Genomic DNA, 21,750 nt, shown 5'->3' with positions numbered 1-21,750 from the left:
ATGAATCTGCCACGGGTATACATGTGTTCCCCATCCTGAACCCTCCTCCCTCCTCCCTCCCCATACCATCCCTCTGAGTCATCCCACTGCACCAGCCCCAAGCATCCAGTATCGTGCATCAAACCTGGACTGGCGACTCGTTTCATATATGATATTATACGTATTTCTTAGAATCCACTGATGATTCTTGCTGGAATTAATGATTTCCTTGGGGATTGTGAAATGGTAGTTTTCTATTTCTTCCATATTTTTAACTGGCATTTTTTTTCCTATAGAGCTTCCTCATATCAACCTAAGATAAACAACAGTATCTCTTTTAAGAAGCAAGTGAAATGCCTAATTTTTTTCTTTTTACTTACCAACTTTGGGGTACTAGTCATCTTAATTGGTGATACTTCTTGTCCTCTCTTTTGAGTACAATTACATATTGATTGTTTTTTACTTACAACTCTTCTTTTTTGATGTTCAGATTGTCTAAAATTTGCCAAAAGGGAGCCTCCTCATGATGGCTTTTGTGTTGTTTGGATATTCCCATTAGTCAACGGATGCTTCTTTGCTTTCTGGTAGAAAAAAAGTCCCAGGCTTACTTTATTCTGTTCCTGCCCCAAACTTTTAAATAATTTTTAAAATAATCAGCTCTTTTAATATAGAAACGTCACCAGACCATCTCTTTGACTCATTCATTCATTTAGCAAGTATTTGTTGACTGTCTATTATATGTCAGGAACCTGCAATATCAAAATAAGTCTGGTTCATATCCTATTCTTGGAGAACTTAAAATCTGGTAGGATAGAGCAGTCATGAATACCTGTAAGGTGGGAAGAGATGCATATTTTATAATATAGGTGTGAACTGTGAGTCCAGGAATCCAGGTGTGCTGAGTGGTTATTGAGCATGAAGGAATGTATGGGGTGTGGAGCTTCAGAAATGGAGAAGTGGTTGGGAAACAGAGATGGAAAGGCTGTACACCTGGGGGGACATGGTTTAGTCTGAAGCGAATATCAGTGGTGTTTGCTCTTTGTCAGAAAACGAAGTTAAAGAGGATTCATGGGAAGGTGGACTAGGATCAAATCATGAGTGGTGTTTAAATATTGTGCTAAGACATTTGGATTTTATTCTAAAGAAAATGGCAACCACTGAAAGACCTTTGTTCATTGTTGTTATTATTTGATTTTTAAATCAGAACAGTGATGTAACTGAAGATATGCTACATTAATCCTCGTGTGTGTGTGTGTGTGTGTGCGCGCGCGTGTGTGTGTGTTAGTCACTTAGTTATGTCCAATTCTTTGTGACCCCATGGACTGTAGCTTGGCAGGCTCCTATTTCCATGGGATTCTTCAGGCAAGAATACTGGAGTGAGTTGCCATTTCCTTCTCCAGGGGATCTTCCTGACCCAGGATTGAACCCGGATCTCCTGCATTGCAGGCAGATTGTTTACTATCTGAGCCTCCAGGGAAGCCCATTAATCCTCACAGATAGGTCTCTTCATATGGGGCCATCATAAGGGGAAATGTAACCACATTGCCAGTAGGTTATTTGTTGAACAAGTTGTCTAGTCGTGGGTATACTGACTTGAATGTGTGGGCTCTAGCTAATCCTGTGATTTGTGTCTTATGTGCAATAGCAGATCACCAAAATGTTTTAATGTTACTTCATGGTGAGGTTTGGCTCAATTGCCCATAACTATGAGAAGGTCTGGGGTCTTCAGGGGCTCATTGGTAAAGAATCTTCCTGTCAATGCAGGGGACATGGATTTGATCCCTGTGTCAGATATCCCCTTGGAGAAGGAAATGGCAACCCACTCCAGTATTCTTGCCTGGGCAATGCCATGGACAGAGGAGCCTGGAGGGCTACAGTTCATGGGGTTGCAAAGAGATGGACATGACCTAGCAACTCAGGATGCACCCATGCATGAGAAGCTCTTTGAAGCCCAGATAACTCCTTCTTTCTTGGTTCTTTCTCCAAAATTTGATAGAGTTATATCTCTAGATATTAACTTAGATCAGATCAGATCAGATCAGCCGCTCAGTCGTGTCCGACTCTTTGTGACCCCATGAATCACGGCACGCCAGGCCTCCCTGTCCATCACCAACTCCCAGAGTTCACTCAGACTCACGTCCATCGAGTCAGTGATGCCATCCAGCCATCTCATCCTCTGTCGTCCCCTTCTCCTCTTGTCCCCAATTCCTCCCAGCATCAGAGTCTTTTCCAATGAGTCAACTCTTCGCATGAGGTGGCCAAAGTACTGGAGTTTCAGCTTTAGCATCATTCCTTCCAAAGAAATTCCAGGGCTGATCTCCTTTAGAATGGACTGGTTGGATCTCCTTGCAGTCCAAGGGACTCTCAAGAGTCTTCTCCAACACCACAGTTCAAAAGCATCAATTCTTCTGCACTCAGCTTTCTTCACAGTCCAACTCTCACATCCATACATGACCACTGGAAAAACCATAGCCTTGACTAGACGAACCTTTGTTGACAAAGTAATGTCTCTGCTTTTCAATATGCTATCTAGGTTGGTCATAACTTTCCTTCCAAGGAGTAAGCACCTTTTAATTTCATGGCTGCAGTCACGATCTGCAGTGATTTTGGAGCCCAGAAAAATAAAGTCTGACACTGTTTCCACTGTTTCCCCATCTATTTCCCATGAAGTGATGGGACCGGATGCCATGATCTCCGTTTTCTGAATGTTGAGCTTTAAGCCAACTTTTTCACTCTCCACTTTCACTTTCATCAAGAGGCTTTTGAGTTCCTCTTCACTTTCTGCCATAAGGGTGGTGTCATCTGCATATCTGAGGTTATTGATATTTTTCCCTGCAATCTTGATTCCAGCTTGTGTTTCTTCCAGTCCAGCGTTTCTCATGATGTACTCTGCATATAAGTTAAATAAGCAGGGTGACAATATACAGCCTTGATGTACTCCTTTTCCTATTTGGAACCAGTCTGTTGTTCCATGTCCAGTTCTAACTATTGCTTCCTGACCTGCATACAAATTTCTCAAGAGGCAGATCAGGTGGTCTGGTATTCCCATCTCTTTCAGAATTTTCCACAGTTTATTGTGATCCACACAGTCAAAGGCTTTGGCATAGTCAATAAAGCAGAAATAGATATTTTTCTGGAACTCTCTTGCTTTTTCCGTGATCCAGCGGATGTTGGCAATTTGATCTCTGGTTCCTCTGCCTTTTCTAAAACCAGCTTGAACATCAGGAAGTTCACGGTTCACATACTGCTGAAGCCTGGCTTGGAGAATTTTAAGCATTACCCTACTAGCGTGTGAGATGAGTGCAATTGTGAGGTAGTTTGAGCATTCTTTGGCATTGTCTTTCTTTGGGATTGGAATGAAAACTGACCTTTTCCAGTCCTGTGGCCACTGCTGAGTTTTCCAAATTTGCTGGCATATTGAGTGCAGCACTTTCACAGCATCATCTTTCAGGATTTGGAATAGCTCCACTGGAATTCCATCACCTCCACTAGCTTTGTTCGTAGTGATGCTTTCTAAGGCCCACTTGACTTCACTTTCCAGGATGTCTGGCTATTCTAGGTCAGTGATCACACCATCGTGATTATCTGGGTCGTGAAGATCTTTTTTGTATAGTTCTTCTGTGTATTCTTGCCATCTCTTCTTAATATCTTTTGCTTCTGTTAGGTCCATACCATTTCTGTCCTTTTCAAGCCCATCTTTGCATGAAATGTTCCTTTGGTATCTCTGATTTTCTTGAAGAGATCTCTAGTCTTTCCCATTCTGTTGTTTTCCTCTATTTCTTTGCATTGATCGCTGAAGAAGGCTTTCTTATCTCTTCTTGCTATTCTTTGGAACTCTGCATTCAGATGTTTATATCTTTCCTTTTCTCCTTTGCTTCATAGTCAACATCAATTATGTAAGCTACAGCAATAAGTAAAAGACGTGAACAACCAAAATGATGCTGAAAATTCAAGCTGAAATGAGACTTCCTGTGCTCTTACTTTGAGGCTACTTTTGTTTTTATATTTATTACAACTTGCATTATCTAGTTTCCCAGCTTAATTTAACATATCATGTAAAAGATGAAATGAACTAGATGCTGTCACATCAAGGACAGCAAGGAATAACTCTTCTAACCTGCATATGGCAGAAGGCATAAGCTGTTAAATCAGAAACAATAACTCCAAAATCACTGTGCTTAAGCTATTCTATGTGAAGAAAATAACTCCAACAGTACCTGCAGGTATAACCACATCATAATTAGTGTTTCTATCTCTACAGTCATACACAGAGCAGGTTCTGTTTAAGGATATGAAATATCTCAGACTTCCATTCTAAATGGAAGAAATGAAGCTCAAAGAAAAATATTCTGGGACTTCAAGAGGTAAATTGCCCCATCCCTCTCCCCTTTGGTAATGAGATCAGTTTTGGAGTCTCTCTGAACTCGTCTTAAGGAGGCTCCCATGTATTAATCATTTTTATTCTCTTTGGTTCCTTGTGGCGTGAACTTTCCCACCCTGTTGTATGTTGTTCAACTGTACTTCCTGTCGCTTTGAGACTCCTGCTTCTACCATGGCTTGGCATGAAATATATTTTCTCCATCTCTTAGCTCAACTAATTATTTTATCTCCAGAGTTAAAGCATCATACAGACCAGCTAAAATTAAACATCAACACTTTAAATTAAAATGTATAACATACAGGCTTAATTGCCACCAGGAGTTTTCTTGTTTGCAATTCTTAGACAATCTCAGTCTATGTTAAACTGAAGGAATCTCAGGAGACTTTGGTCAAAGCAGCCCTTTAAAGGGAATTGATCCTGTTTGAATGCCACCATTTATATCTTAGCACTCCATTTGGCAACCTGAAGTGTTTGTCACCACTGTCCAAGGATCTTTGCTTAGGACATCGCCTCTCCTTCAGGCTTCCTTGAAGAATTGTTTGTGAGCCTTCACTCAACAACCCATTTATTCATTCATTGAATCAGTGCACAATTTTCTGACATCTGTGATACAATTATGATACAACTAGGGGATACAACTAGAAAGATGAGGTCTCTGTCCTTATAGAGTTTACATATCAGTGAGATAAGAATCAGAAAAAGCGAGCATGCAAATAAGCAAAAAAAAATCATTAAGTCCAATAACTATAATTTTAAGATGCAGTAAATATTAGGAATAAAATGAATAGGACCTGAGAAAGAAAATAATTGAGTATACCTATCTTTGGTGAGATGATCAGGGAAGGAAGTAATATTTAAACTGACTGCTACAGGATATGAAGATGATAGTCATATGAAGAAGGAAGGAAAAAATCTGGGCGGAGGGGCCAGTACGGGAAGGAGCTAGGTTTGTTTAAGGAACTGAACGAAGTCTGTAATACCTGGGGTGTGTGGACAAGCATGAGAGCAGCTTGGGAGGAGTGATAGACGGTGAAGGACAGCCACGGCAGACCCCTGAGCATTCCGGGACCCAGGGGGAGGTGCCTCTCACCGCACTGGTTGAGGCCGAGGTCAGATCATTCCTTTAAATAGACTTCTAATATCTTTCAGTGTCATAGTTTTTTACCTTTTCATACTCTTCATGGAGTTCTCAAGGCAAGAATGCTGAAGTGGCTTGCCAATCCCTTCTCCAGTGGACCACATTTCGTCAGAATTCTCCACCATGATCTGTCTGAGTTGGTGGCCCTACACAGCACTGTGCATAGTTTCATTGAGTTAAACAAGGCTGTGGTCCATGTGATCAGTTTGGTTAGTTTTCTGTGATATTGATTTTCATTCTGTCTGCCCTCTGATGGATGAGGATGAGAGGCTTGTGGAAGCTTCCTGATGGGAGGGATTAGCTGTGGGGAAAACAGGGTCTTGCTCTAGTAAGTCTTTAATCAAATTTTCTGCTGATGGGTGGGCTGTGTTCCTTCCCTGTAGTTTGGCCTGAGGCTGAACTATGGTAATGGTGGTAATGGCAACTTCCTTCAAAAGGACTTACACCAGCACGCCACGGCTCCCAGGTCCACTGCAGCCAGAGCCCCTGTCTCCACAGCAGGCCACTGCTGACCCATGCCTCTGCAGGAGACATTCAAATCCTCAAAGGCAGGTCTGACTAAGTCTCTTGTGGAGGTCACTGCTCCGTTTCCTGGGTCCTGGTGCACACAAGGTTTTGTTTGTACCCCCAAGCATCTCTGGAGGGTATGAGGTTTGATTCTAAATGCAATTGTGCCCCTCCTACTGTCTTGTTGAGATTTTCCTTTGCCCTTGGATGCAGGTATCTTTTTTTGGTGGGATCCGACATTCTCCTGTCGATGGTTGTTCAGCAGCTAGTTGAGATTTTGGTGTTCTCGCAGGAGAAGATGAGTGCGCCTCCTTTTGCTCTGCCATCTTGACTGCTGCTGCTGCTAAGTCGCTTCAGTCGTGTCCAATTCTGTGCAACCCCATAGACGGCAGCCCTCCAGGCTCCCCTGTCCCTCGGATTCTCCAGGCAAGAACACTGGAGTGGGTTGCCATTTCCTTCTCCAATGCATGAAAGTGAAAAGTGAAAGTGATGTCGCTCAGCCCTGTCCAACTCTTTGCGACCCCATGGACTGCAGCCCACCAGGCTCCTCCGTCCATGGGATTTTCCAGGCAAAAGTACTGGAGTGGGGTGCCATTGCCTTCTCTGTCCATCTTGACTACAAGGGGGGAAATATATTAATAGAATAATGGAAATAAAAAATAATGGAACAGTATGTTGAAATTTGACTGGTTTGGACACAGCAATATTAAATTCTTTTCATGAGTCTGTTGGCTTAGGAGATAGCAATAGTTCATTTTTTTTCATTCTTGTTCAGTCACTCCATTTTGTCTGATTGCGATCCCATGGACTGCAGCACACCAGGCTTCCCTGTCCTTCACTATCTCCCAGAATTTGCTCAGACTTATGTCCATTGAATCGATGACTGTGGTCCTAAAACAAAGATCAGAAAAAAGAGTTAAGAAAAGTGAGGAAGAAGAAGGCCATAATTTTGTTTAATTTATCCCTTACTTAGAATAAGAGTATGCCTGATGGGTAGGAATCAAGCCTCCAAAGAGGAAAAAATGTGTATTTATAAATTTTTTTAGTCTCTTTCAGATATAATAGCAATGAGCTAGTAAGCATTTTCAAGAACAACTGAACTACAAGCCCACCTTTATAAGCTCTAAGAAGCAGTGATGATCAGTCTTTATAGTAATCAAGATGATGTAAGTGTGTGGGAACTACTGTTATAATGTTTTGTGCAAATATGTGTGTATGTGTGTGCGTGTGTGTGTACGTCTGTGTGTGAGTGGCTCTGTTGCAGATTTACCAGAAAATAACCCCAGTAGCTCTTTTTAAAACTTGGTAACTTGTATAAGGTGAAAGAGAAGAGTGAAAAAGCTGGTTTAAAACTCAACATTCAGAAAACTAAGATCATGGCATCTGGTCTCATCACTTTGTGGCAAATGAATGGGGAAACAGTAAAAACAGTTTATTATCTTGAGCTCCAAAATCACTGTGGATAGTGACTGTAGCCATGAATTTAAAAGACACTTGCTCCTTGGGAGACAGGTTATGACAAACCTAGACAGCATATTAAAAAACAGAGACATCACTTCTGCCGACAAAGATTCGTCTAGTCAAATCTATGGTTTTTCTAGTCATGTACGGATATGAGAGTTGGACCATAAAGATGGCTGAGCCTGTTTGGGTTTCTATAACAGAATACCATAGACTGGGTGGTTTGTGAACTTCAGACATTTATTTCTCACAGTTTTGGAGGCTGGAAAGTCCGAAATCAAGGTGCTGGCAGATTCAGGGTCTGATGAGGGCCCTCTTCCTGCTTCACTGTGTCCTCACAGATTAGAAGAGAGAAACAGCTCTCTGGGGTTTCTTTCATAAGAACACTAATCCCATTCATTAGGGCTCCACCCTCATGACCCAGTCACCTACCAAAGGCCCAACCTCCTAATACCATCACATTGAGGGTAGGTTTCAACTATGAATTGGGGTGGGGCACACAAACATTTGTTCTTATTCAGTCGCTCAGTCATGTCCCACTCTTGACCCCACTGACTGCAGTATGCCAGGCTTCCCTGTCCTTCACCACCTCCCGTAGCTTGCTCAAACTCACGTCGATTAAGTCGGTGATGCCATCCAATCATCTCATCCTCTGTTGTTCCCTTCTCTTCCTGCCTTCAATCTTTCCCAGCATCAGTGTCTTTAAAATGAGTCAGCTCTTCACAACAGGTGGCTAAAGTATTGTAGCTTCAGCTTCAGCAATCAGTCTTGAATATTCAGGGTTGATTTCCTTCAGGATTGACTGGTTTGATCTCCTTGCAGTCCAAGAGACACTCAAAAGTCTTCTCCAACACCACAGTTCAAAAGTGTCACTTCTTTTTTGTTACAAACATTTAGTCTGTAACAGATGCATTTCGAGTTTTAGTTTTGGTTCTAGACTTTCATTTTTGAGCATGTTAACAACTGCAGCCTGTCAAAGAATTTTAAGTCAAGATTTTATTTAAGAGTGTTCTATTTGGGGTTTCGACTTAGCAGTAGCAGCAGCAACAACCATTCTTTACACTCATCATACATACTTGCTTTTTCTCCTTGCTCTTCCACTTGCCCTTATTCTCCTCATCCCATCTTCCTCTTGTTGGGTGTCCTTTCCTCTCGACAAGATAAGCTAACTTCTGAGGCTCTGGGTCTTTTCTGGCTGTGCAAATTAGAGCCCCAAAGGAAATCCAGCTTCATGTGATCTCCTCCTGCCTGATATCCAGACCCTGTGAGCACAGCCAGGATGAGCCTTAGATAGAGATGAGGGAGGTAGACACTCAAGACTTAGAAGTCTTTGCAGACCCTCCTCACTGCTGCTGTGAAAAAAGGTTTCCATCCATTAGCCTTCCTTAAAATTATCTTATAGATGAACACATTTCAGTCTTTAATTGAAGAATATTGAATTCATGAACTTAGAGATGGGTCCCTTGTTAATGTTAATGCCTATAAATATTTGGTATGAATTAGTACATCAGATATCTTTCTGATTCAGCAGCTAACGGGAATAAAGATGGGGATAGCGTGGACAAAGGTAGTGAGAGTTTTGTATAGAGGCTTTTACATATGACTTTAAGATTTACTCCAATATTCTTAGGCAGCATTTTGGGTCCTTGCCTTTCTCAAAGTAAGCACCCTCTGCTTTCATTAGAATTTTCTAATTAAACACTTTTATCTGCCTTTACCTTTTTATATGACTCTGCTGCTGCTGCTGCTACTAAGTCGCTTCAGTCATGTCCAACTCTGTGCGACCCCATAGACGGCAGCCCACTAGGCTCCTCTGTCCCTGTGATTCTCCAGGCAAGAACACTGGAGTGGGTTGCCATTTCCTTCTCCAGGGCATGAAAGTGAAAAGTCAAAGTGAAGTCGCTCAGTCGTGTCCGACTCTTCACGACCCAATGGACTGCAGCCTACTAGGCTCCTCCGCCCATGGGATTTTCCAGGCAAGAGTACTGGAGTGGGGTGCCATCGCCTTCTCCGTTTATATGACTCTAGCAAATTGATTAATAATCAATATATTGTAAAGCAAAATGTTTTCCCTAGAAAATTATTTTTATATTTCCTGCAAATATTTTTAAGTAAAATATCTGTTGTAAGTTTTTAAATGACTTCTGGTTTTCTTTGTTTTCTTTATCTTCAAATATTTCTCATTTATTAGTGAATCGTATCTCAGTATAATCTGGATAAAATGTATTTTCTCTCCTTTTAAATACTTTTATATTCTCATCTGTTTTTATGGCATGTTACTGCATGTCTCCAGAGGCACACAGCATTTTTATTTTCAAGTAAATTTATATTAGTTACAGTCTCCAGCTGTTTTAGATATAGGATCATTTCCTGTCGATACTGTTTCCAGGACAATTCTTTTTTTCCCTCACAAAAATGAAAAATGTAATTTAACAAAGACATCCTATAATTGCCTTCATATCTAGCAAGGTATCTAGCAATCTAAATACTTATTTTATTTAAAACATCTGTCTACATAATATCTAGTGATTGTCCAGGGCTATATCATTCTTGGGAAAAGCAGCTGCTGCCATTTTTATTTAATTTATAAGGAACCACCAAAAATGTCTCCTTAATATTGAATCTTCTGGCACTCTGTCATATGTAAGGTTTTTTTTTTTTTTTTAATGAGAATAGCTTACCTTTTTGGTATTTGCAATTAGCCTCTTTCAAATTGGGAAAGACCATTCTTTTAATAATCACTTGGGAAACCCTGCAAAAATAGTAAGCTTTTGTTATATGTATCAAGGTATCATAGTAAAAATGGTGGCATGCTACTCTACTCACAACTAGACTTACATTGGAAGTCACATTTTAATTAAGTTTTTTAGAGTTATTTGTCTGTAATGCATTCTCTTTTCATTTATAATGAAAGTGTAATTTTTTTTAAATTGTGAAGCCAATCTGTTGATTAGAGCAGTCAGTTGATATGTTCTTGTCATTCTTCAGAAAAATGCATGAAAAAGATGGCAACATCTGTAAAAGCTCTTTGTCTTGGGGGTGATGCTGAATGTTGCTTATCGAGGAACCCATTTGTAGCTCTGTTTATAGTGCAAAATCCTTGGAGCCTAAGGTAAAATGTTTAACTTTTAATAGATTGTATCATTTGAGGCTCAACTGAATGCCAAAACCAACAGATACCCCGGCTTACAATAGTGTGTCTAAATGAGAAAGTTTACTTTTTCCAGGGATGTAATCAAAATATTCCTCTTTGGAACACTAAGAGTATGAAAGGGAAATGATTATGGTTCCCTACTGACATACTGTTTGATTGACAGCAAAAGCCAACACGCACACCACCTGAGACATCTTGTTCAGGAACTTTCTGGAGGGTAGTAAATTGGTGTTGGCACAAACACAGAAAAATAAAATGACTTGATTCAGCACTTTTCAATTCTAAATCCCTAAACACTAAAGAAAGAAGTAAATATTCATCAAATGATCAAAATTTATATTGATTTTTATTCTACATTAGCAGCTCAAAGTCAAGACTCTTGACAGGGTGGATGTCGGTTTGAATGATTCTCTTTGAAATGAGGATACAGGCACTGAGCTGAGTGCTACCGTGCATTCCTGAACCATAGGCCCTGATTATTAGTACCCTAGGAGGCTACATTTTTAAAAGAACGTATAAAGGCACACTTGTTCAGTTCTGTTTTGATAGCTAAATTGTTATTATTAGTATGTAAAGTAATTCTTGTTGTTCCTGCTTCATTCCTTCCTTTCTATCACCATCTAAGGACAACTATTTTATAGAATTTCACAGGAACTGGAGTGTACATTGTAGTCATAGAGTTAATAGCAGCATTTGCCAACATAATTGTACTTGGGAAGGAACTGCCAGTCCTGCAGGGCAAGAGAAGCTAAGACTGTATCTTGACATTATATGTCTTTAATTTTTAGTTTCTGCCAGAAAGTACATAAGGACTTGTGGTAGTGGTATTTGGAAGTTGGGAATAAGAACATCGACTTGACACCTGTGTCATTGTGCAGAGATTTGGTAAGGAACAGTAATGGAGAAACATAGAAATTCTAATCATCCCCTCCAGTCCACACAGTGTAATCACGCTCCCTTCCCACCCTAGCTCGTGACATAAAATGCTGAATTTTTAATGACTTTAACTACTTCCATTACAAAGAAGAGGAGAGTAGTGGTGGATGAGGTGATCCACAAATGTGATTGTGTGATATATTTGTTCTTTATGTTTAAGTGGAGGTGTTATCATTGTTGTTTTTAATATAGGCATCTCTTTTCTCATTAACATGGAGGAAGATGACGTTTTTCTTTACACACAAATGCAGAAGAAATAATGAAAATAGCATTCATGTTATTTTTTCTGCTTTGTTTAAATGCTTCCCATTTAACAAATACCATTAAGTATATAGCTTTAAAATTGGATTTCTTAAACATTACAGTGAATGGTTTTAATGGTTTGCCACTAGCACCAAGTCAGTAGACAGAAAGATGACCTTTTAAATATATAAATACAATATTTTTACTTAAATCAGTTATCTTTTGCAGTTGTCTTGAGTTTATTATCCACAAATAAGTATAAATAAACCTTGGGAACATAAGTCTAGGTTTTCTGGCGCTACCAGTATGGTCAGAGAAATTTTATAGCCTAATGTACAAAGATTAGTATATGTAAAATCTCATAGCTTAGTTGCTAAAGAATCCGCCTGCAATGCAGGGGACCCCAGTTAGATTCCAGTTAGTGTTGGGAAGATCTGCTGGAGAAGGGATAGGCTACCCACTGCAGTATTCTCAGGCTTCCTTTGTGGCTCAGCTGGTAAAGAATCCGCCTGCAATGTGGGAGACCTGGGTTCGATCCCTGGGTTGGAAAGATCCCCTGGAAAAGGGAAACGCTGGCTCCAGTATTCAGTCCATGGGATCACAAAGTGTTGGACACGACTGAGTGACTTTCACTCACTCACTTGCTGAGTATGATATTGAAATAGCTTTGAACATCTTCCTAAATTTTGATATATATTTTATTTTTAATAAGAAATATTTAAATACTTTAAAAAGTTTTTTATCCATTGATAAAAAGAATATCCTAACCAACTCACTAATTGTTTCCTTGACAGTATTTTCAAAGTGTATTGGTCATATATCCTTGAACAAATATTTTAGCTCCTGTTATGTGATATAATTTTCTATAATTCTAGGTTATAGGTTCCCTAAGGACAAGCACCATGTCTGACCCAGATTTGTATCTTATACAATGTCTTACACATAAAGAGACTCTCAAAATATATTTGTCAAGTGAAGAAATGAAGACCTTTAATCAACTTTATTCTAAAGAGATGTATTGCTCCGTAGTCCATAGTCTCTGCTCCAACTCTTAGGAGAAAGAGACTTTGGTGCTCTACTCCATCCTATACACAGGACTCCTCCTTTGTATTGCCAAATAATATTTGTACTTAATTAGAATGTAGCTAATCATGAATGTGTGATAAATGTCTACCGAGAGTTCATTTTAGAATCTTGGGGAACAAAAAAACCACTATAGAGGTGACAACTCTCAATCCTGGAGTGAATATGAGGAATTCTGCCAAACAAAAGCATGGAGATTTCCAAATGGAGATTTTAATCAATCCTGAAAGTCCTTGTCAGAGTCTATGAGGGTTTAGGGACCTGAAGGTGTTTCCAGAAGAGTGAAGTGATTTGGGCCAGTTGCAAGAGATAGATTCTATGGGGAGTTTAGAGGGGAGACATATTTGTATAAGGCATAAGGGGAAAAGGTGTGTGCTTAGAGATAGTGCATCACAGGTAAAGAAAAAAGACTAGTAAAAGTAGGAAAATATTCCCAAATAACAAAATTATTGTCAGAAAATGTACAGTTCCCCTCCATTGTATTGATGGATCCCCATGGTCTTCCTGAGCTGGTATGGATTCTTCCAAATACAAACTGTGACATTGCTGATGTCTCTTCCGAAAGCTCACATGACTCTGTTTTTTTTTTTTTTTTAAATGGGAAATCAGGTTTTATTAAGCTATGACACATTCTTACCCAGAAGACTTCAAACTTCATTTTGAAATGTATTGTGTAGCTTACTCCATTATGACAAAAGCTGAAATTTTCATTCTATAAGCATGAACCCATTGTGGTTAGCTTTTAATATAATATGTGACATATAAGATCACTCTATTAGCTGAATAAAATATTACCAAATGATTCAGAATAAAGAAGGTTTTCTTCTTCCTTTCCTCTAGATAAAAGTAAACTAGTTATATATTTCAATAATTTTTGGTCAAAGAAAAAAATAGTCTCCTTTTTAAGAGAGAATAAAGCCAACTATTTTCAAAATTAAACTGAGGCTACAACCTTAAAACTATCTGTCTTATTTCCTTGTACATTTTAAACCACTTAAAATTTTCAAACTGTAAAATGTATTCATCTAATTTATATAGATTGCCGATCACATACCATGTGCTGCACTGGGTGCTGGGGAGATGGCGATGAATACATAGATAAAAGCAATGAAGACATGGATAAAATATAGCAATGGCTACATAAATAAAAGCCCCTGTCCACTCGCAGCTTCCAGTCCACAATTAGAGATAGACAATATAAAATAAGTTACCTATTTTGGCTACACAAGGTAAATATATATGAAGGACAGTAAGGATTGCTGGGTGGAGGGGTGGGTGTAGGGGGTGGGAGAGGGAGTCAATTGAAGTATTAAGTAGAAGATCAAAAAAGACCTGAATAAGAAGATGACATTTTAGCAAAGACTTAAGGGAGGTTAGGGATGGAGCTGTCGTGCAAACAAGGTCCAAATGCCCCTAGAGCCCTGGAGCAAGCCCACTGGCCCTGCTGGAGCAGGTCAGGATAGGTTGAAGACTCAACTGTGGCATGTGGACAAAAGCCTAGTTGGAGTACATTCAAGAGAAAATAGGAGAGGAATTGGACATGGTGAGTACAGATAATGTGGATAAAAGTGATTTTGCTGTAATGAAGAACAGAGAAATGGGGCTTAAGCCAAGAATAGATTGGTATCAATTGATGTCAAGAGATTATTTTTCCTTTTTATTTATTTATTTTGTACGTTTGTGCTCAGTCTGTCATGTCGGACTCTTTGCGACCCCGTGGACTGCAGCCCGCCAGGCTCCTCTGTCCCTGACATTTCCCAGGAAAGATTACAGAAAGTCGGTTGTCATTTCCTCTGGGGGATATTCCAGACCCAGGGAACTTGTGTCTCTTTTTTCTCCTGCACTGGCAGGCAGAACCCTTACCACTGCACCGCCTGAGAAGCCCTTTATTTATTTACCATGGGAGAAACACAGCATTTGGAGGGGTGGGGTGGGGACTGTGTTAATGAGAAGAATATTGTGGAGAGGAGAAAACTTGAAGAAGAGAAGGATGATTTGCTGCTGGGGCGATAATCTTTGCATAGATAAGAGGGGCTCTTTGTGTCTATGCAGGGGATTGGTTTGGGGTAGAAATATGGACATTTTCCACAGAAACAGGAGAGAAAGCAGAGGGTGTGGAATCAGATGCAAGTGGCTGGTAGATGTGGGAAGCTATGAAGTGAGCAAGCAGACCTACAATGGCATGAGTTAAGAAAGAGTAAAATTAATTTTCTAACATTCTCAGGATACCAACAGAGGGTCCTGGGATATGCAGTGACAATGAAATAATTGATATTTCTTAACTAAATCAGTGCTTTTTAGGGCAAGGACAAGGCATGTATCTGATGTGATTATAAAAGTAAGTGTGGGTTTAATCCTTCAAGATTGTTAGAATAACTGAAATTTACCCCCCTCACCACCAAATTTACAATGGGGTAAATAACTATTTTGTTGTTAGACACATTATAAGAAGGAAGTATGTTGTTGCTGCTGCTGTTGTTGTTGTTCAGTCGCCAAGTCCTGTCTGACTCTTTGCAACCCCATGGACTGCAGCATGCCAGGCCTCCCTGTCCCTCACCATCTCCCAGAGTTTGCCCAAGTTCGTGTCCATTGACTTGGTGATGCCATCCAATCATCTCATCCTCTGTTGCCCTCTTATCCTTCTGCCTTCAATCTTTCCCAGCATGAGAGTCTTTTCCAATGAGTCAGCTCTCCACATCAGGTGGCCAAAAGATTGGAGTTACAGCTTCAACATCAGTCCTTCCAATGAACACCCAGGACTGATTTCCTTTAGGATGGACTGGTTGAATCTTCTTGCAGTCCAAGGGAATCTCAGGAGTCTTCTCCAACACCACAGTTCAAAAGCATCAATTCTTTGGTGCTCAACTTTCTTTATAGTCCAACTCTCACATCCATACATGACTACTGGAAAAACCATAGCCTTGACTAGACTGTCCTTTGTTGACAAAGTAATGTCTCTGCTTTTCAATATGCTGTCTAGGTTGGTCATAACTTTCCTTCCAAGGAGTAAACGTCTTTTAATTTCATGGCTGCAGTCATCATCATCTGCAGTGATTTGGGAGCCCCAAAAAATAAATTTAGCCACTGTTTGCACTGTTTCCCCATCTATTTGCCATGAAGTGATGGGACCGGATGCCATGATCTTAGTTAGTCTACTAAGGTGGCAATAAAAAATACTTTATTTTTTATTGGGTGGCTGGGTGGCTTAAACAATGGAAATTTATTTCTTACAGTTCTGGAGGCTGGAAGTCCCAGATCAAGTAGTTGACAGGTTTGGGTTCTAGGAGGCCTCTCCCCTTGCTTGTGGATGGCCAACTGCCTTGTCACTGCATCATCACATGGCCTTTTCTCTGTGGGACCACTCTTCATCTTTTTATAAAGACACCAGTCCTATTGGATTAGGGCCATACTCTGTGATCTGTTTAACCTTAATTATCTTTTTAAAGACCCTGTCTCCAATTACAGTTACATTTAGGTTTAAGGCTTCAACATACAATTTGAAGAGGACACATTATGTGAAATAAACCCATAACATTATGTTAAAAGTTTACTAGAGAAAAATGATTTAATAGAATCTCTTAGGTAGGCATTCTCTCTGTTGGATTGCTGGGCTTTTGTCCTCTTGGAAACTGTTGATTCTCTTCTCAATGCCATGTCAGGAGGTAGGAACTTTATGAGCGTATCTGGACCAACCCATCTCATGACAGAAGAAGGGAGATAGAAGTAGATTAAGGCCATCACAGAAACAGTGACATCTTCTTGGCAGGTCATTGGATAGCTCAGATTCCCTGAGGTGACATTCTCCATAGACTATCCCCTTCTACTTTAGCCTCTTTGTCTAAATGCCCCCAAAGCTGCAGCCACCATTCTCTGAACATGCCACATCCTTTTGTAAGTCTGGGCCTCTGAACAAATGAAGAATTCTACCTGTAAAGATATTCATCTTCTTCTTTACCTGGCAAAGATATAGCCATACTCCCAGATCTGGCTCAGATGTTACCTCTACCTGGCTTTTACTGCCCATTCCTCACCTTCATGCAATGTTTTATTTCCCATCCTCCCCCATCATCATTTTACTCAGTGCACTTATCTCCTTTTGCCATGGCTCTTTCCTCCACTACACTGCAATCCCTTGAGAAAAGGGACAATGTTTTGTTCTTCTTTGTACCCACAGTACTTGGTGTAGTTCCTGACACATGATAAAGGCTTAGTGACTATATGAGCAATAAATTATTTACTGAGCCCCTATCATGTTCAAGATACTGCCTAGGTGCTGGGAATACAGAATGGCCAAGCAGACAGAGAAACACCATCCCTGTATGGAGCTTAGAGTCTGGAGACAGAGATAGAGAAAATATAAGCCAGCAAGTCTAAGAATTCTGAATTGAGATATGTCTGTAAAGGAAATTAACACTGTTCTGCAATGGAGAAAAATAGGGTGGATCTACTTTTGATAAGATGGACAGAGAAGCCTCCCTGAGAAGTAACATGTCAGCTGAGAGCTAAAGAATGAGAAGTCGTTAGCAAGAGAATGTTCTAGAGAAAGGGAACAGTATGTTCAAAGGTCCTTAGAGAAGAAAGAGCTATTTAAAGAACTGGAAGAAGGAAACTTAACAAGGGGCATAGTGACCAAGAAAGAAGTAGAGAATGCGGTGTAAAGTAGGCAGGAAGCAAATCTAATGAGCTATGTTCTAAGTTTGTGTTTTAGATCTAAATGCAGTATGAAACTAACTTACGTTTTGTAGAGACCACTCTGACACTGTAATGGAAGAGATGGGAGAGGCAGGAATGGGCAAGGGGAGATACACATTAGAAGATAATTGCTATACTACAGGGGAGAGTTGACAAAGGCTTGGACCAGGCTGGCAGCAATGCAGACTGGGAAGACAGACTGGAGAGACATTTTGAAAGAAGAATCAATAGAATTTAAGGAGTAACTGGTTGTAGGAAATGACGAGGAGTCATGGATGATTCTCTGGTTTCTGACCTAAGCAACAGATGGTGCCGTTTATTTAAAGGGAGGATACTAAGAACAGAAAGTTTGGAGGCATGCAGTAAGGATGAGAATGGAGAGTGTTTCCAACAGCTATGCCTAAAGTAAATTCAGTTAGCAGTGGTTGGTTGTATGGCACTCAGAGGAGAGAATAGGGAGCCGTTACTACATAGGTAGCATTGAAAGCCATGGAAAAGAGTTTAAATAAAGAGGCCCAGAATTAAGCCCTGAAAACAAGAACCCATGATCCCAGATGTGAATCAAAAAGATCAATGAACTATCTATAAAATGGATTTGCGTCTGGTGGAGAGGGAGGGAGAATATTTGAGAATCCATCACTTTAAGTCAGCTGAGGTCTTATGCAGGCCTCGATTAGAATAAGACAGAGCTGATCCTTTTTCTCTTCTCATCATACACGATCTCCCATGGCATTCTCATTTCATCTCCTAGTGTCAGCTTTTGCCTCTGGGTTTATATTTCAGTCCTAATATTTCCACTTGCTTGCTGAACATTTCATTTTGGGAATCATACTAGTACCTCAAAGCAAAAGACTCTTTTAGCTCATTTGTTCCCTTTATCTATGCTGCTCATTTTATATTCCCATTGATGATACTGGCCAGGAAGTGAGAGGTAGATCTGTCAGTGAGTCTGTTCCTTCTTGTTCCTTTTCATTTTTCTTAATGAATAAGTTATCAAATCTTGTTAATTACACATGAATAATATTATTTAATATACTATAGTCTGTGTTTCTATGTGTAAAATATAGTCACTTTTAAAGTATCTACAATTGTCATTGTTGTTATTCAGATGCTCAGTCATGTCCAACTCTGCGACCTCATGGACTGCAGCATGCCAGGCTTCCTTGTTCTTCACTGTCTCCTGGAGTTGTTTCAAACTCATGTCCATTGAATGGATAAGGCCATCCAGCCATCTCATTCTCTGTTGCCTCCTTCTCCTGCCCTCAATCGTTCCCAACATCAGGGTCTTTTCCAATGAGTTGGCTCTTCCCATCAGGTGGCCAAAGTATTCAAGCTTCAGCGTCAGTCCTTTAATGAATATTCAGGGTTGATTTCCTTTAGGATTGACTGTTTTTTTTCTCCTTGCTGTCCCAAGGACTCTCAAGAGTCTTCTCCAGCACCACAGTTTGAAAGCACCTTTTTTATGGTCCTAATCTCACATCCGTACATGACTACTGGAAAAACCATAGTTCTGACTAGACGGACTTCTGTTGGCAATGTCTCTACTTTTGAACTATTACTACTTTAACGACTACTTTTTAGCTCTCTAGATTTGTCCTGGCTTTTCTTCCAAGGAGTAAGCATCTTTTAATTTCATGGCTGCAGTCACCATCTGCAGTGATTTTGGAGCCCAAGAAAAGAAAGTCTGTCACTGTCTCCACTGTTTCCCCATCTATTTACCATAAAGGGATAGGACTGGATGCCATGATCTTAGTTTTTTGAATGTTGAGTTTTACACCAGCTTTTTTACTCTCCTTTTTGACCATCAAGAGGCTGTTTAGTTCCTCTTTGCTTTCTGCCATAAGAGTGGTGTCATCTGCATATCTGAGGTTATTGGTATTTCTCCCGGCAATCTGAATTCCAGCTTGTGCTTCATCCAGCCCAGCGTTTCACGTGATGTACTCTGCATATAAGTTAAATAAGCAGTGTGAGACTATACAGCCTCGATGTACTCCTTTCCCAATGTTAAGCCAGTTCATTGTTTCATGTCTGGTTCTAACTATTGCTTCAAAAGATGAAATTATTTTAATCAAAGATTCAATGTGACTCTTTTTTTAAGAACTATAATTTCTCCAAATCTTTCTTCTAAAAAATTATCTGTAGAGTAAAATACAGTGAGAAAAAGTTAAGGCAGTTCGTAGGTAGATTTAGACTGGCAAAGTCATTCAACCTTAGCCGAAGAAACAACTTTGGTTCTATTTTTATCATCACGTTTTGAAATGAATCACTGAAAGCAGAGATAGAAATGTAGATGGATAGGAAAAGCTGGGCCATCTAATTCATCTCCTTTTTAGCACAGGGAGGTTTCCTATGTCAAATGCCTGTGAGATATTGTGCAGTAAAAGTCTTAGATCACAGCATTTCAATCATTTTTGTAAGGTGACTAATTGTTTCTCCGGTTGCTCTCAGCATTGTTCTCTGAATTCCCTTCTAGAAATCCGTGTCACACAAGAGGTATTACCCTTGTGCACAGAAATGGCCAAGGATCTCAAAGGGCTGAGCTTCAGTTGTTTTTCCATGGTAGTGATGAGTCTATATGAAGTTGACCTCCCTCTTTACGTTGCTTTTTGTGACCAGTGGCACACATTCATGAGATTTTTACCAAAAACAAGTAGTGGTCTAGTGTGCTACCTTAGGGTGGTTAAAAACTAACAGGGACCTCTAGGGATCAGACGTGCCGCTTTGGCATGTAATGGTGCAGATTCATTATTTTAATGGGATTTCCAAAAGAATAATTTGTGTGGGATGTCTCCTCATTATCCCATGGTGTTGAGAAGGGGAGGGGTGGGGATAGCATTTGGAAAGACATTTGTTTTTAAGTTCTCTTTAAAAATTATTTTATCACTACTTTTGATTGAAGTATAGTTGATTTACAATGTTGTGCCAGTTTCTGCTGTACAGCAAAGTGGCTCGGTTATTTACTTATATGCATTCTTTTTTAATATTCTTTTCCATTATGGTTTATCACAGGATATTGAATACAGGTCTCTGTGCTAAACACTAAGACTTTGTTGTTTATCCATTTTACATGTAATATTTTGCGTCTGCCAACCCCGAACTCCTAGTTCATCCCTCTCCTCCCCCCTCCTCCTTGGCCACCACAAGTCTGTTCTCTGTGTCTGTGAATCTGTTTCTGTTTTGTAGAGAGGTTCATTTGTTCATATTTTAGTGATATCATATGGTATTTGTCTTTCACTTTATAACTTCGCTTAGTATGATAATCTCTAGTTGTATTAAGTTCTTTGACTACTGTTCAGTATCTCTCAGTGATCTCATATTTAGTTGCTTGGGAATATTGTATACTTCATTAAAAGATATAGAACCAATACATTTCTATTGTCTAATGTTTTTTTCTAATCATTGACTGCCTATATTCAGTTTCATTTTCTCCCCCCCCAACCATTAAACAATATTCTTAGGTCTCTAGATATTTCTTCAAATTCTGTGATACCTGCAAACCTCTGAGTCGGCACTCTTCTGTGTTGTCATTAATATGCTCCATGCCTTCTCTTTCTCCATCTGTTAATAAATAGGCTGACTAACACTAGATTTAGTATTTCCTTCGTGCTTTCCACCAGCCACACCCTTTCTTCCCATACTGAAAATACTCCATGTGACGTTATTCTTAGTTTATAGTGTTTGACGTAATTCTTAATCCTTATGCAAGTCAATTAGTTTGGACAAAAAAAGGTTACATGAACCAATACATAGATTGTGGAAACTTCAGTTACATGAATATAGTGATTTTAGTATTTTTTAAGTTCTTCCTCAATATCTAGAACATTCATAATTCGCTCCTGTGGAAAAGAACAAAATACAAATTCTAGAGTGATTTGAGATCTTCCATTTCATAAGCTACCCATTTCCTTTACAGAGTCCTGATTCGCCCTTTTAAGCAGCTGCTATTTTATGACACTCTTTTTTTTTTTTTCCCCACGATTGCATCTATAAAACCAGAGAGTGTGCAAGAGGCCTCGGTTGGCCATGGACATGAAGAATAGAAGGTCATCTCTGACTCTGCTTTTCCTACATGTTATGGAAATCTGGCAACTACCCAGCAACTGACCCAGACTTGGTCTTTCTGTAGGAGAGTATATAATTAAATAATAAAGAAGTAGACATTTTAAGACTGTTGAG

General features: G+C 39.8%; 1 protein-coding gene across 4 annotated transcripts in view; it reads left to right on the top strand.

Annotated features, from left to right (window-relative positions):
* The window catches only part of AKAP6 (A kinase (PRKA) anchor protein 6), a 499,693-nt gene that overhangs the window by 337,515 nt on the left and 140,428 nt on the right, over positions 1 to 21,750 (top strand). The gene's annotated exons all lie outside the window — the stretch shown is intronic.

Source organism: Bison bison, unplaced genomic scaffold (assembly GCF_000754665.1).
Source record: "Bison bison bison isolate TAMUID 2011002044 unplaced genomic scaffold, Bison_UMD1.0 scf7180017864242, whole genome shotgun sequence".
NCBI classification, from domain to species: domain Eukaryota; kingdom Metazoa; phylum Chordata; class Mammalia; order Artiodactyla; family Bovidae; genus Bison; species Bison bison.
Note: the sequence above shows the minus strand (reverse complement) of the source record. Positions and strands in the feature narration are given on the sequence as shown.